The sequence below is a fragment of the Lissotriton helveticus genome, chromosome 2_1 (assembly GCF_964261635.1).
Source record: "Lissotriton helveticus chromosome 2_1, aLisHel1.1, whole genome shotgun sequence".
NCBI lineage: Eukaryota > Metazoa > Chordata > Amphibia > Caudata > Salamandridae > Lissotriton > Lissotriton helveticus.
The window spans coordinates 36,262,760-36,276,463 of NC_136059.1; the positions used below are offsets into that span (position 1 = coordinate 36,262,760).

The window sequence follows — 13,704 nt, forward strand, 5'->3', positions numbered from 1 at the left end:
TTTTAAAAAATAAATTCCTGTCCGGCTGGACAAAGGACATACCAACTATTTAGTGTATGCCTATTCTTACCCTGATCTCTCAAATACTAGGACCCACTGTTTTTTGTAATAAGCTAACGCCCAAGGTCCCTAGTGCATTACCTTCGGGTAACAGCCGCTAATCTGTGGGCTGTAAAGTCAGTAGCCCCACGAGAGGGGTAGGAGAGCTCAGAATCCCCTCATAGCGCCCCCTCTTATTGCAAAACAAGTTTACCAGCAGTGCTTATCCTGTTAGCCCTTTTTGAGACTCAATCAGAGCTTTCAGTGCACACATAGTGAGATTTTGTCTGGATGCAGGTTTTCATTCTCAGCTCTTCAGCCCCAGGAACGCGATTGTCAAGTGACATAACTCAGGTGGTCGTTTGTTGGTAGCAAGGACCCCCTGATACGGATCAATATCCTGGGACAGGGTAAACACTATGTGAAAAGTAACACTCCCAGGCATACAGTACGAAAATTTACACAATAGATTAAACAAACAAACTAGTTCAGTTTAGAAAAAATACATATTTTTAATTTGATTAAAAAGAAACATTAAAATTCAATACATTGCTCAGAATTGATAAAAATAACCATATAATGATACATATGTGTTCACAAATGAAAATTTAAAAAGAGGTTAGATGGCATCCGGTCGACGCGTTTCGACATATAAATTATGTCTTCATCAGGACTTATACCATCAAAATTCTGTAAAAAATCAGAACATGATTTTAATGTTATTAGATTCCTATCGTGACAAATCACAACTGAACTAGTTACAGGTTTGTTACACCATTCTATTGGTAAGAATATAGTATTCTATTCACATTCTTGATATACTGCTTTACATAAACATTTAAAACCTATGCGTATACAGAAACATTTGTTTAAAAAATTTTTGGGATGGTGTGATTAATGTTCGTAAATCTGGCAGGGGAGACCTGACCACACACTCTCTTTCCCAATCATGGAACAACAGACCCAATTCAACTAGAGGCATGTTAAGAAGTTAATACAATTTTAGCCAGTCCCTTGTTTCTGAGCATTTCAACCTAGAGAGATACATCAGATATATCATGCACCATATATGTTTCACAACTGGGTATAGTTGAAGACAGTACTGGTTTCTAAAAAATCACATAATTACTTGATACATGGTCCACCAAAAATGGTCATAATCCTCTTAGGTTTGTTTAAATATGGCTGTTCTTAGACAATGAATGGGGCCTATTCACTCGTGATTACTAGAGTAGTGGAAAAAGAAGAGAAAATGAAAAGACAGAAAGTGGTGAATACACATTAAGACAACCCTTGATTCAATGGTATTTAATAAATCCATTGTTTATGTCCAAAGCACTATCGATTTCTAGAGATCAATTGGGAGGTGCTCATAGTAAACATCACTAGTTAAGTTGACTAATCCTAATCAAACGCATGTTCTCATATTAATTATTGTGAAAACTGCTATAACTCCTATTTAAATTACGCGCCAAATGCACGTTCTTAAAATTATTGTTTTCTTACCTAAATAGTCTTGTTATCCTTGGACACTACTATGATTCTTATCTACTAGGACTATGATGTGTTTATATAGTCGGGTTATTATGGTCCAGGGCGTAGTCACGTCCCTGCAAGTAAATAATATGCTTGCATTAATAGCACGCTATTACTATTTATTTTTTTGTTTTACTAAGGGGAGCAAACACACATAACATTAGTTCTCTTACCTTATATTAATTTTTAGTATGCCTTTCCTCTGGGGTCTAATTAGTCGGGACGGCAACACCGTAGAACAATAGTATATTAAAAATATCCTACCAAAAGATACAGAGAACGAATTTAAATGGATGAACCGGAAGAATGTATTCATATTACACTATCAGTATAGCCGCTTACCTAAATCACAAGAGACACCTGCTGATAGTTATGGACCTTTCTCTGTTCTTTTGATGAATTCACAAAATCAATCGTGCGCAGGGAGGGCGGTAGTGTGCCACAGCCGTTCAGTAAAAGGGGCTCCTAATGTAAAGATATCAGTTCAATGTAGGTCATTATATTTTAATTTAGTCGAAGTCAATGGACGCGTTAAAACAAGATTTACCTTAATCTCACGGGGCACTTTAAGCAAATGATGTCGTATTCGCCTCGTGGTCGGGTGTACGAAAGCTTGAAACCGGCGTCTTGATATCGACTGTATGTCCGGTAGAATTTAAAAGCCAAACGCACGCTACTCCTAGTAAATAAGCGGCAAACCATTAACAATTGAATGGCTCTGTGCAAAATTACAGTCAGATTTAGGCTACCCTCAGCGCGACTCGCGTTCTCTTACCGTGAGCGCTGTGAGCTGACAGCTGCATCCGGATACTCTGCCAACGGGTCAGGTTTTCAAAAAAGAGCGACTCTGATTGGAACTTCAAACGCGCTTTTATGTGCGCATTTTTTATTGGTTCTTGCTCCACCTGTGATTATTAAAGGGCACTTCTCGAATTTGCACTATACGGGCCCTTTTTCCCAGCGTCAGTGAGGTTTTCAAAAAAGAGCGACTCTGATTGGAACTTCAAACGCGCTTTTATATGCGCATTTTTCATTGGTTCTAGCTCCGCCTGTGATTATTACTAAAGGGCACCTATCGAACTCAGGTGGTCACTATGCCCACGTCTATAAAACAATTCTTGAAGGTTCAGTCTCTGTGACCATGTCAATCCAAATTGAGGAACATTTCTTTCATTTGAGAATGTTCAGTTTCTGAGAGCAAGGAATCAGTTGACCTCGATGATCCAGAGCGGGTAGCTACTTCCCTCACCTTGTGAGGAGTGTGAGGCATGTTTCGATCCATCATCGAAGGTTGGGGTCGCTCGCGAGTCAATTCATTTATCCTTCTTAGTGATTGACAGTGACCCTTCTTACAGTCGTGGCACGTGTTCTGCACTGCAAGACACACACCTGAGTGTGAAGTGCGAAATCCACATCTGATCCGCATTTACCAATGCTGGTAGGTGAGCGTTTGCCTACGCAACTCCTTAACTTCTTGTTTGATTTTATGGCGTCTCATAGCTTCTTGAATTTTGACAGTGTGAGACTTATCTTTGCATAGAAAGGCTATCTTCAAGTTTTCTTGTGATACCATATTTTTCTGAAGATGTCAGATGGACAGCCATCAATGATCAGTGATCTCTTCATTATTATTCTTGTCATAGAGTGCTGATAACTGCCTCCTTTAATCTCACCATTAAAGCATCTAGATTATTGCCTTGTAATTGCTTCCTGGAGTGGAAAATATATCTTTCAAAGTCAACATTGTATTTTGGAACAAAGTACTCCATCCCCAATTGTTTCAAACCATTATATGAAAGATTTTCATAGTCTTTAAATTGATATGTATGACATCAAGCGTGTCGGGCCTCACATGGAGCATAAGGAGGCATATTTGGTTCTCTTTGCTTTCAATGCCTAAGGCCTCTGCATACACGTCCAAGTCTCTGATCCATCTGCACCATCTGGGGCTTAAGTAATTTGTCACCCGAATTGAATTGCAAAGGCGGCCCCAATGATAATGATTTCGGTGAATGTTTGGGTTATTTAGCTTAATTATTGATGCTGACTTTATGAGAGAATCAGTGAACACAACAGCTTTGTAGTCTTCGGAGGATAAGAACGCCATCACCTTCCATGGGGATACCTCTATCTGTTTATCCTCCTCACCAGTGTAGGTACCTGCAATGACCTTATTGACCAGCAGCACAAGCAGGAAACAACTGTTTGGAACTTGATGTATTTCTTTATTCATGGATCACTAGTGATAAACTCAAAGGCAATCACTTGAGCATATTTTAAAGTCCCATCGAGGAAACATATAATGCACTACCACAAGCGGGACCTCATTGATCTACTTTCAATGGGATCGCACACCAATAGAAGTCCCTTTCCTACACAATTCTCCTTCCAGCGCAGAAACGCATCACCGCGTTGGAAGAGAGTACACACACACCGGAGCTACAGAGCACGGATTACATTCAGCTTTTCATTTTGACAGATAGACATGCTTGGTATGAGTTACCAAGCGATTCAATCTTGTATAGAGATTCATGATGCCTTTACGTAATATTGAGTCTCAAAAATAAACTCTGTGGCTGTTGGATCCCCGCTACCTTTCTATTTGAGACTACCTGATTGGGGCCAATGAAGGAGTTGGATTAACTTGAATTTATCACTTTGAGCTAGATCAAATTCTTGTACGCAGGCCTCACTTGTTAGTATTACACCATTTCTGAATAGGTTGTTTAAAAAGAATTGGGAATTCTGATGCCATGATGTTCATCCTGGATCAATCAGTCCAAGAGGGTGAAACATGGATTAAACACGGTCAGTATTGATGGTGACAGAAATTAGGTAATATTCTGTTTACAGGTAATCTTGTCCCAGTGGTCCAGTAGCGAGGCTGTACAGCAGAGGGATCTCTCATTAATGGGACAATCGCATGGTGGTAACCCCAGATGTGATCGAATGGTTCTATTTTAATGCGTCAACAAGATCCATGGTTTTGTAAAGTCTTTTTGCCCATTCTAACTGGGGGGATGTGGGGGTTCAGAGGTCTTATTTGTACAGTTTAAAGATTTTTCAACATTTGAAATCCTAGGCCTCTATTTTTGGTTTCATTAGCATTGGTTTAGATTTTGTAGGGGCTTTGTTGGCCCACAAGAAAGCCATTTGTTTTGAACTATTTAGTCTGTTTAGAGCTTTTACAGAAGAGATGAGGAGGGTGAACGCAGGCAATTGTTTCTAATTGAAGGAAGAGACAACTTACAGTTTCTTCTCCCCAAGTGGACAAACTATGAAGAGAACCTGCCCATACACCCCATTGCGCATCCAAGACCCATTTCTGGACCTGACTGGGAGTTTTTCCCACACCCCTCTCCTATACAAATCTCTCTGCTGGTTTCTGAGTAGGTTTTGCACTGTGTAGGTTCTAAGACATGCATGCAGTCAATGAGAGGTATTTCTTTAACATAAAATGCAAACTAAATTTGATAGCAAGACATTTATTTTCAAGTGGGAGACAGGAGGGATATAATATTAAGAACTGAAAAGTAGTTTTTTTCATCAATTACTACAGTATTTCTATAATCTGCCACTGTCCCAACCTCTTTAGTGTGCCCTTGGCAGCACACAGCCTCCCTGTTGGCAGCAGGTAACAATACTTTTTGACAAGGTGGCACGCAATAACTTTGGACAAGTGGATCCTACATATTATTCAGTGGGGTTATGCATTGCCATTCCTTGATACTCTGCTTGCACATTCCACCAACTCAGACAGGCTGACGGAGATGACCTGCCTCTCTTGTAGTAGGAAGGACAGGATCTTTTGATCAAAGGAACCGTTCAGAGGGTCCTGATCATGTTTGTTACACCCACTCTTTCCTGGTGCTGAAAAAAGAGACAGGGGCCTCCATCCCATATTATACCCTTTCTCTCTACACCTTTGTGAAAAAAGACAAGTTCAAGAGTCTCACCCTGGCCCAGGTTTCATCTGCCTTCAACCCAGGAGACTCAATGGTCATCCTAGAGTTATATGCTGTGTCTGGAAACATCAACAGCTGTTGCAAAAAAGGCAATGCCCGGAATCACATTTCTGCCGTCAACGGAGTCGTACTTTTAGCCATAGTGAGTGCTTCCCACAAGGTTGGTACTGGTATTGCCATTAAAGGAATGAGTGTCAACACGGTTCCTCACCTAGCTGGTGAGTCAACAGGACGGACGGTTGGATAATCATTAAGGGTGTTACCTTTGTCAAAGGTGATATGTGTTGACTTGTGACAGCACAGCAGTGACTCTAGATTGTCATACAACGTTTTGCACAGGCTAACCATCATCCTATTTTGACACTTTATGATTACGGGCATTCGTTTTTGCTTTGAGAGGGCGGCTGTGGGCCCTGAAGGGTAAATTCATGTGGAGGAGGTTCTATGTGCTCCCTCTTTTGTGGAAGCTTGGGGTTTGGCCCCCTCATTTTCTACCGATGAGGGGCATCCACTATAGTAAGGACAAATCATCTTTCGCTGGTAGAGAAAGGAGGTTGGACCTCTGTCCTTTAGCGTCTTCAAAGGGAAGGTATTGCAGCTTATTTGGAAACTCTTAGTAGGATAAAGATTGTAAATACACTGGAAATGAGGCTCATCAGTGCACGTCTGATCAGAATTTAAACAGATATTTTTCCTCAGTGGGTGTTGGTGGTAGACAACTTGTAAGCCAGTGATGTGAATAGAATTCCACCAGAAAAGCACTAACAACTCACTTTCCTGAAAGGTGAAGTTAAGGCTGGCTAACAGCCAGGGAAGAGATCATAAAGTCAATATGTGGCCAACATAAGGTCATACTCAGTTTTCAGAAAGCTCTTCTTGGAGACTATCACACACAAACACACTAGTAGAAATCTAAACTATGGTGGCCTTTGGTGGATGGGGGGAGTTAGTGTTCAGCACTCTCACCCCAATTGTGAAAGTTTGGGTTGTTGCAAATGAGGCAGACGTGCTACTTCACAAACCGCGTTGTTCGGCCTATGGCCTAGACTGACGGGGGGGTTAACATGTAAATCTATGAAAGATCCAATGTGAAGGAAGAGAAGCACACTGCAATAGCTGTCATTCATGAATGCTGAGGCTGCTGTAGTACCCTGCCAGACCAATACTAGACCAGGCAAGCCAGTGTTCACTCTTCAATGAAGAGCAGCATGAGGTACATCCACGCAGCTCTCTTTGAGACCCAAGGGGTGAGATGACTCACAGTTCTGATACAGTGCAAACACCCTCACAAAGAGTCCGTTATGGTAGCTGGTCGAGCACAATGTCCAAGCACTGAGTTTAATTAAGAGTGAGCCGAGAGACTCTGCCCATCATTCTTGGAACTGGAAATAGTAGCGCAGATGAACATTGGCAGGACATGCCCCGATTTGAAAGTAGCATGCATTACTTACCCCCCAAAAAAACACTAAAATAATGAACAACTTAGGCAATTGGTATGTGTGGTGGGGCAATACCAAAGGGCTCTGATTGGCAAGCCACTGCTGAATATACATGTTTATTTAACTTTGTTTTTTACCTTACCCAAGGTCTACAGTCTATCCCTGAAATAAGAAAAAATAAAATCAACACAATAATTAAATAGATGAGTCAATAATATATAACAAATTGGCAAAAACGTATACAGGATCCCCCAGTAATTCAAATAGAAGTAAAAAGTATTTTTTTAAATGTATGTACATTTGTTCATTGGGTGGATTTTTTAGAAGTTCTATCAATGCTTGATGAATATCTATCTTAAATCTCTATATTAAAGGAGATCCATATGTAATTGTAACCTCTTTTAGTGCGGGGCACAACTGCATAATATGTAACATATTGAATTCCATTTTGAGAAAGGTCACAAAGAGAAGATTTTTGGGAGCTTTTAACCCATCTTGCTGTTATATTGTTTAGAGGCACGCACATCTCCTATATGAAGGGACATAAAAAGACGTCTAACACTGATATGTTTGGGGCGGCAATTGGAAATATCAATACTAAATGTGGTGTAGGATTACATAAAATCACAATGAAGACTAGGATCCAAGAAAGAGACAGAGATAGCCTGGGGCCATCCTTCTAACAATTCCATGGTACATTCACAATACTCCAAGGCTCTTTTGAGGCTTCTCATGAAGACTGAATGAACCAAGGAGTCTTGAAAGTCTTCAGCATTAAGAAAAAACCTGAGAGATGGATTAGAAGCGTGAAGCAGCTTGTATCCTCAACAACTACAAACGCTACCGCCTGCACAAATGCACGAACTAAGCCAAGTTCAAATCTAAGAAATTGTGCCAGAAGTGATGAAGAAAAAGAATAATATTTTCTGATAATATTCCCTTCACAGATTATTAAGGATGGGCAAGCCCCAAGTGGAATGTGCTGTAAGGCATATGTTAATATAAAGGCAGTTTTGGTTTTGTAAATTTGAATTAGATCATTAAAGTGTCTTCTCCACAAAGAACCATATAAACACTGCAAAGACTTTCAATGTTCTAGTGTTTTACTGCTTAGATTTAAAAAGAGCAACTTTCCCGATAGATTGCTAGAAAATGTTCTACCTACATAGGTGTATTTATTAACTACTTCTAGACTTTCTTTCCTCAAATACCCCCCTGAAAACCCAAATCTTAGATTTGGTTGTATTAATCTTTAAATCATGCTTCTGTGCATACATATGCAACCCTCTCAAGCTTATTTGAAGACCTATAGGGGTCTGGTAAAAAAGAACATTATTCCATCTCTGTATAAAAACGTGTGCAATGGTTTAGAGCCAATCTTCGGTGGATAATTTATTTCATCTTGTAATTGGCTTGGGAAATCGGAGAGGTAAAGAGAAAATAATGAGGGTGACAAGAAACAACCCTATTTTAACCCATTTACAGTGGAAATAGGAGTAGACAGACCTTTAACCCCTCTCAATAGCATTTTACACCATGTAGAGGAATGAAGAGACAAAATAAGCCACTTGGAATCCCCAATCACCATAACGTTGATCTATCCATAAAGTGAAATGCTGTGGAAAAGTCAACAAAAGCTATGTACAACAGGCATTGGCATAGCCAATAGGTTTCGCCTTTTGGACCTTATAAGTGTTTAGTTATCCAACACAATATCCTTCGTGAGACAACATCAAGTGTTGCATGACTAAACACCTATAAGTCCCAAAGGTGAGACCTATTGGCTATGCCAATGCTTTTTGGTTCTCCAGATCTGGTCACCCTACATAAATTCCAGTATGGTAACGATACGCCTCGCAGTATTCTCAAAAGGAAAGATAAATTGAATATACAAAATATATACGATAAACACAACATTTGTAATACCATTCAGCAGGAAAAATAAGTTTTCTGTCGGAACAGAATTATGGGCCACAGACTAGTTAGTGATCAGTTCCGAAACAACTGCAGAGAAGCATTGCAACAGTGAGCACATGCTGTTTTCAATATTGTGACGGGATGCTTGCTGAAAAAAAGGACTGACCAACCCCTCCTTCTGTCAGCCAGTATGTCTACAGTCCGTCATGGATTGCTCTGAGGGGGGGCCGTTGGTGGCCTTCGTAACGTCACCAAATGAAATTCGCCGTGAGCGCGCAATACTCCTGATTGGTTTTAAGAAGCCATTGTTTTATAAAGTAGAACAGCAAGCAGGAAAAAAATGAGCTAAATTAGCATATGGGATTACTTGGTGGGATTTACAAGGCACACCGGACCGCCCACAACAAATGCAGCCTATGAGCCTTTGTGCTGCCGACCAGTGCTGTCTGCATCAGCTCTTCTGCCTTTTGTTTTCTGTTTTTCGAAGGCCATTGCCAAATCAAATGCTAATGTTCCCCCTTTTTTTCGTTCCAATCCAGATTAGCTCCAGGTAGGAGGTCATTAATGTCTGCTAAAGCAGTGTGAGCTCTTCAGAAAGAGAAAAATAGTGTGTTGCTGAATGAGCCTAACTCGGAGCAGAGCACGGATTGCCATTGAAAGCAATGCAATGCGTGCACGGTTTTGGCCTAAAAAGCTAATCGATTCCAAGAGGTCTCCTCCTATGAAGCCATGTGCGCTGCGTAGGTGAGACCTAAAAATGACTTCTTCCTATCAACATATTTATGTAACAAAAACTGCAAGACTGCTATATTGCTTGTGACAGGGTAGCCTGTGCTGAGCCAGATTGTTCTTAAAGGAATTATGTTCACAACTTCAGCCCAGTTCTCTAAAAGGTCTAATACACGCATAGTGAAAATCTGCAATTTGACTGTAGGTTCCCGGGACTTGTTTACTTCCTTTCTTATTCAAATGGAAGATGATGCTCCCTATCCAGGATTCAGCGGTTGACCAGTGGAAAAACAATGTTCAAATAGGGGTAACAAGCAATTCAGTCAACATTTTTGGGTTGTTTTTTAGGACCAGATAGGAACTACTTCTTGGCCCATCGTCGCAGAAGACCTTGCTCTCTTACTGTATCCCATTACCTGTTCCTGGAATGGTGACTGGATGGATTGAGATATTTAAATAAACAGCTCAAAGGAGTTTTTAACCTTATTTGGTTGGCATCATTCCCTAGTATACTCAGACCAGATTTCCTGTGGTGTCGTACTTACTTGCAGACGCTTTTTCATACCAGAATTAAGGGCACTTATACACCGAAAAGATGCTTGTTCTAGGGAAGTACAAAAAAGGTCCTGCTATCTTTATATATTTCAGAGATCTTTGATGCAGAATATACATATACATGCAGAATTAGCAGAGAACAATCCCAACTTGCTTATATCACCAAAGGAGCAGGTGAAAATTAAACCAGCTAAGAAGAGAAACTAAATGTCATAAGAACCACAGTTGCTTTAGAAATTTGGGGATTTCCATTCAGCGTGTTCAGATATTGCTGAGAAACTTTACAATGAAAAATCCATGTAAAAAATGGCACGTTTTGGACTTTCTACTTAGAACTATAAAACTATGTAAGTAATCTGCACCAAATTCAGCTAGTTCAAAGATTACCTACAGAACACTGCATCCTCTAGTCTGTTGCAACTTGCTCAAGGTGGGTGGGGCAATTAAGGGTGCGAAAATGGGATTTACTATCAACTAAGATGTAAAGAATAAAGGCTAGATATTTCAACGGTTTGCATTTTCCTTGCATTACGCCAAGCAAATGAAGTCAAAGTCAAGCAAATCTTTATTCATATTTATCAACAAATTCATAAAAGATTCATAACTATAATAAAAAAAACTGTGAAACACTTCCAAATTCATACAAAATGCATATTACAGTAAAATTCCTACAGAAAAAAGACAACAGTATAAGCAATTTCAAATACAAAAATCTTAACATTTACCACATTTGTGATACACATGTGGAGGAATCTCAGCTAAAAATACAGTCCCACTATCTACTCGTTTTCATCATATCTGAGATCCTCTATGAAAATCAAAATTTTCCTCTGCGTAAAGCCATTTTAATAAAAGTAACAATGGCAAAACACAAATGGACATTTGATAATTGTTTAAGATAAGTGCCACCTCATAATAAAATATTCCCTGGGACAAAAAAAGTGGGTGAAGTAAGGACTTTGATATTAATGTAAAATTTGCAAAAAGCATGAAGTGCAGAGTTGATTGTATTGCATTACAATTGCACGGGCATCCAGGTAGGTTTTGATGCCATGAATCCGATCTTGGGAAAACCACTAAATACCAAATTGTCTTAAGGCGTAATCTGGTGAGCAGGAATCTATCATACACATTCTTTACTCAGAGAGTCTTGAATCCCCTGTACCCTACATCCTGGGAGATATCTTGTAACTGTTTTGGACTTTTCTTGATACTCTCTTCGGATATTCCTTTTATCCAAAGGGATAGTTTACATTTCTTTTTGACTATATATCAATATACCACGGGGCTCTAGGGGATTCTTTTCAGAATGATACGGAACTAAACAATCCTGGATAACCTTCCTAGAAAGCATAGTACCCTCCTTGGACCAAATTCCATACCATTTTTTCAAAATACTTAATTGAATGATCTCTTCAATATATTCCATACCCAATTCTAAATGTACTATTGAAGTAGAAGTTGAGCTGGGCACACCCAAGAGACTTGGCAGAAAATAATTTTCTTGGGCTTCTAATAGAATACACTTTTCTTCACCCCATAGCAGAGAGCCATACATAGCTACTGGTAAACATTTACTCCTGTACAACTTCCCCATTTCTCTTACTGGTTTATTCCCTATCTTCTTTGAATGTCTAACAACTGCAGAAATTACTCTAATAAAATGTTATTTGGCTACCTCATATGAGAAGACCAGTTACTTTGAGAAAAAGTAATGTTTAATTATGAAAATAACCAGAAAGGGAGAGAGAGCCTAAGCGAGTGGATTTGTGCTCCCTGAGTAAGCTTGTATAAACAAAAAGAATCCACCAATAGTTCTCAAAAATGTTCCCTACAGTGGTGGGGAGCACTTAGTGTTTTTTAAAATACCCCTCACACACCAAAAGGACCCTTGGTGTCATGCTTCATCATTGGGGTCTTCGCACCCCTCTACAGGATGCGGCGTGCTACGACCTACGACGGGGGCACTTATTTCAATGACTATGCGTTGTGCGTGTGAGGGTTTGATGTGAGTGAGTGGTGGGGTTATCAGTGAGTGATAAGTTAAAAAGTGCCTGGCTCGTGGGGTTGGACTACAAAATCTTTAATAGGCCCACGGGTTGGTACTGTGAAGTGCGAGGTGTCTATTTGACGGTATCGACATCACCTCTTGTGTACGTCAACATGTTTCGGAGATCAACTCCTTCTTCAGGACGGGGTGCACAAATCCCCACCTTACTCGCGTTTCACTATGTAATAATGTGCTTGATGTTTACAGAAAAGTGAAAATGAAATGCAGGCTACAGTGTACCTACAGCAGAAAATCCAAAGTAAATTGCTAATTGCATTACCTGAGGAAAAAGGTAAAGAACATCAGTAATGCCCTGTGCGCCTTGTATCTCTCCCGGTGAAGTCAGCTGAGAAAGAAGTATAGTGGGGGTTGTGCTCACTAGACAATTGTTGTCATTCTATGAGTGAAGGTGAACCCTGTAAAAAAAGACACAGACACAACAAACACACATTTAACAACAAAAAAACGCTCTATTTTGTGACTCTGGACCTGGTGTGGAATAATCAAAGATTATTTAGAAGGCATACTTGTCTCATCAATGTTGTTAGCCTCATGAGCCTTCTAACGTTAGGGGATGTCGTGTCAATCTGCCACCTAGAAGTAATGATTGGAGTGAGCATTTTTGGCTACTTACATTTTGTCACCTGGTCTTACTCAGTTATCTACCATACTCACGAACTCAGTAGGAGTCGATATCCATATGCCCCCTCACGCGGCTCCGCTGGGAATGTTGGTTGTGCGCTGGCGTGTGGTTTATACACTCGCCGTGCGATGTTAAATGTTGTCAATTATCACTTAAGGGTCTCTGGGGCCGGAAATCGCGGTATGCCCATCTATGGGTATTCCGGTGTTTGTTGTATCTAGGCAGTGCTGGGCGGAGACTCGGTCTGTTGCCAAAGTTGTTCGTTGCTGCCGCGCATGTGCTGCAGAGAAACCCGAGGGTCTTAATGGCCGCGCCTGCGCCCGGTCCTCCAGGTGCCTGCTCTGTGAGGCCGCGCATGCGTGGGAGACAGACATCATCCCAACGCATGCGCTGTTTGCGGTGCCGTGTAAATGACACAGCACTGTTTACATTGGATAATCAGTACTATGGCTACTCTACTGGATGCTGGTCTGCAGTGCTGAATATGTTAACACAGAACTATGTGCATCGGATAACTAGCAGTATGTCTGATCTACTGGGTGCTGAAAGGGATATAATACAATAAAATAAAGTTAAATAAAACGAGCTTAGTGCCCCAACCCGTGCGTTGTTGGGTAATAGCCCGTTCTACAGCTGGCATGGTGTGTGATGTGTTATCAGTCACTCATTATTTGTATCGCTGGTTTCGAGATGCTGTAAGTGGAACACTAGAAACGTGCTTGATGTGCCAGGGGATAAGGCAGGTGATATCCCCGTGGCTGATAGAACAGAGAGTCACATGGTGTAGCTACAACTAAGTGGTGTTTATAAGAGGAGACAGTTTCAATACTG

General features: G+C 40.5%; 1 long non-coding RNA gene across 1 annotated transcript in view; it reads right to left on the reverse strand.

Annotated features, from left to right (window-relative positions):
• Positions 1 to 526: 526 nt before the first annotated feature.
• LOC144817686 (uncharacterized) overlaps positions 527 to 13,704 on the reverse strand; it is a 227,798-nt gene continuing 214,620 nt past the window's right edge. The window contains exon 3 of the long non-coding RNA XR_013606942.1: positions 527 to 729. This is a non-coding gene — a long non-coding RNA (uncharacterized LOC144817686). The remainder of the gene's footprint in view (positions 730 to 13,704) is intronic.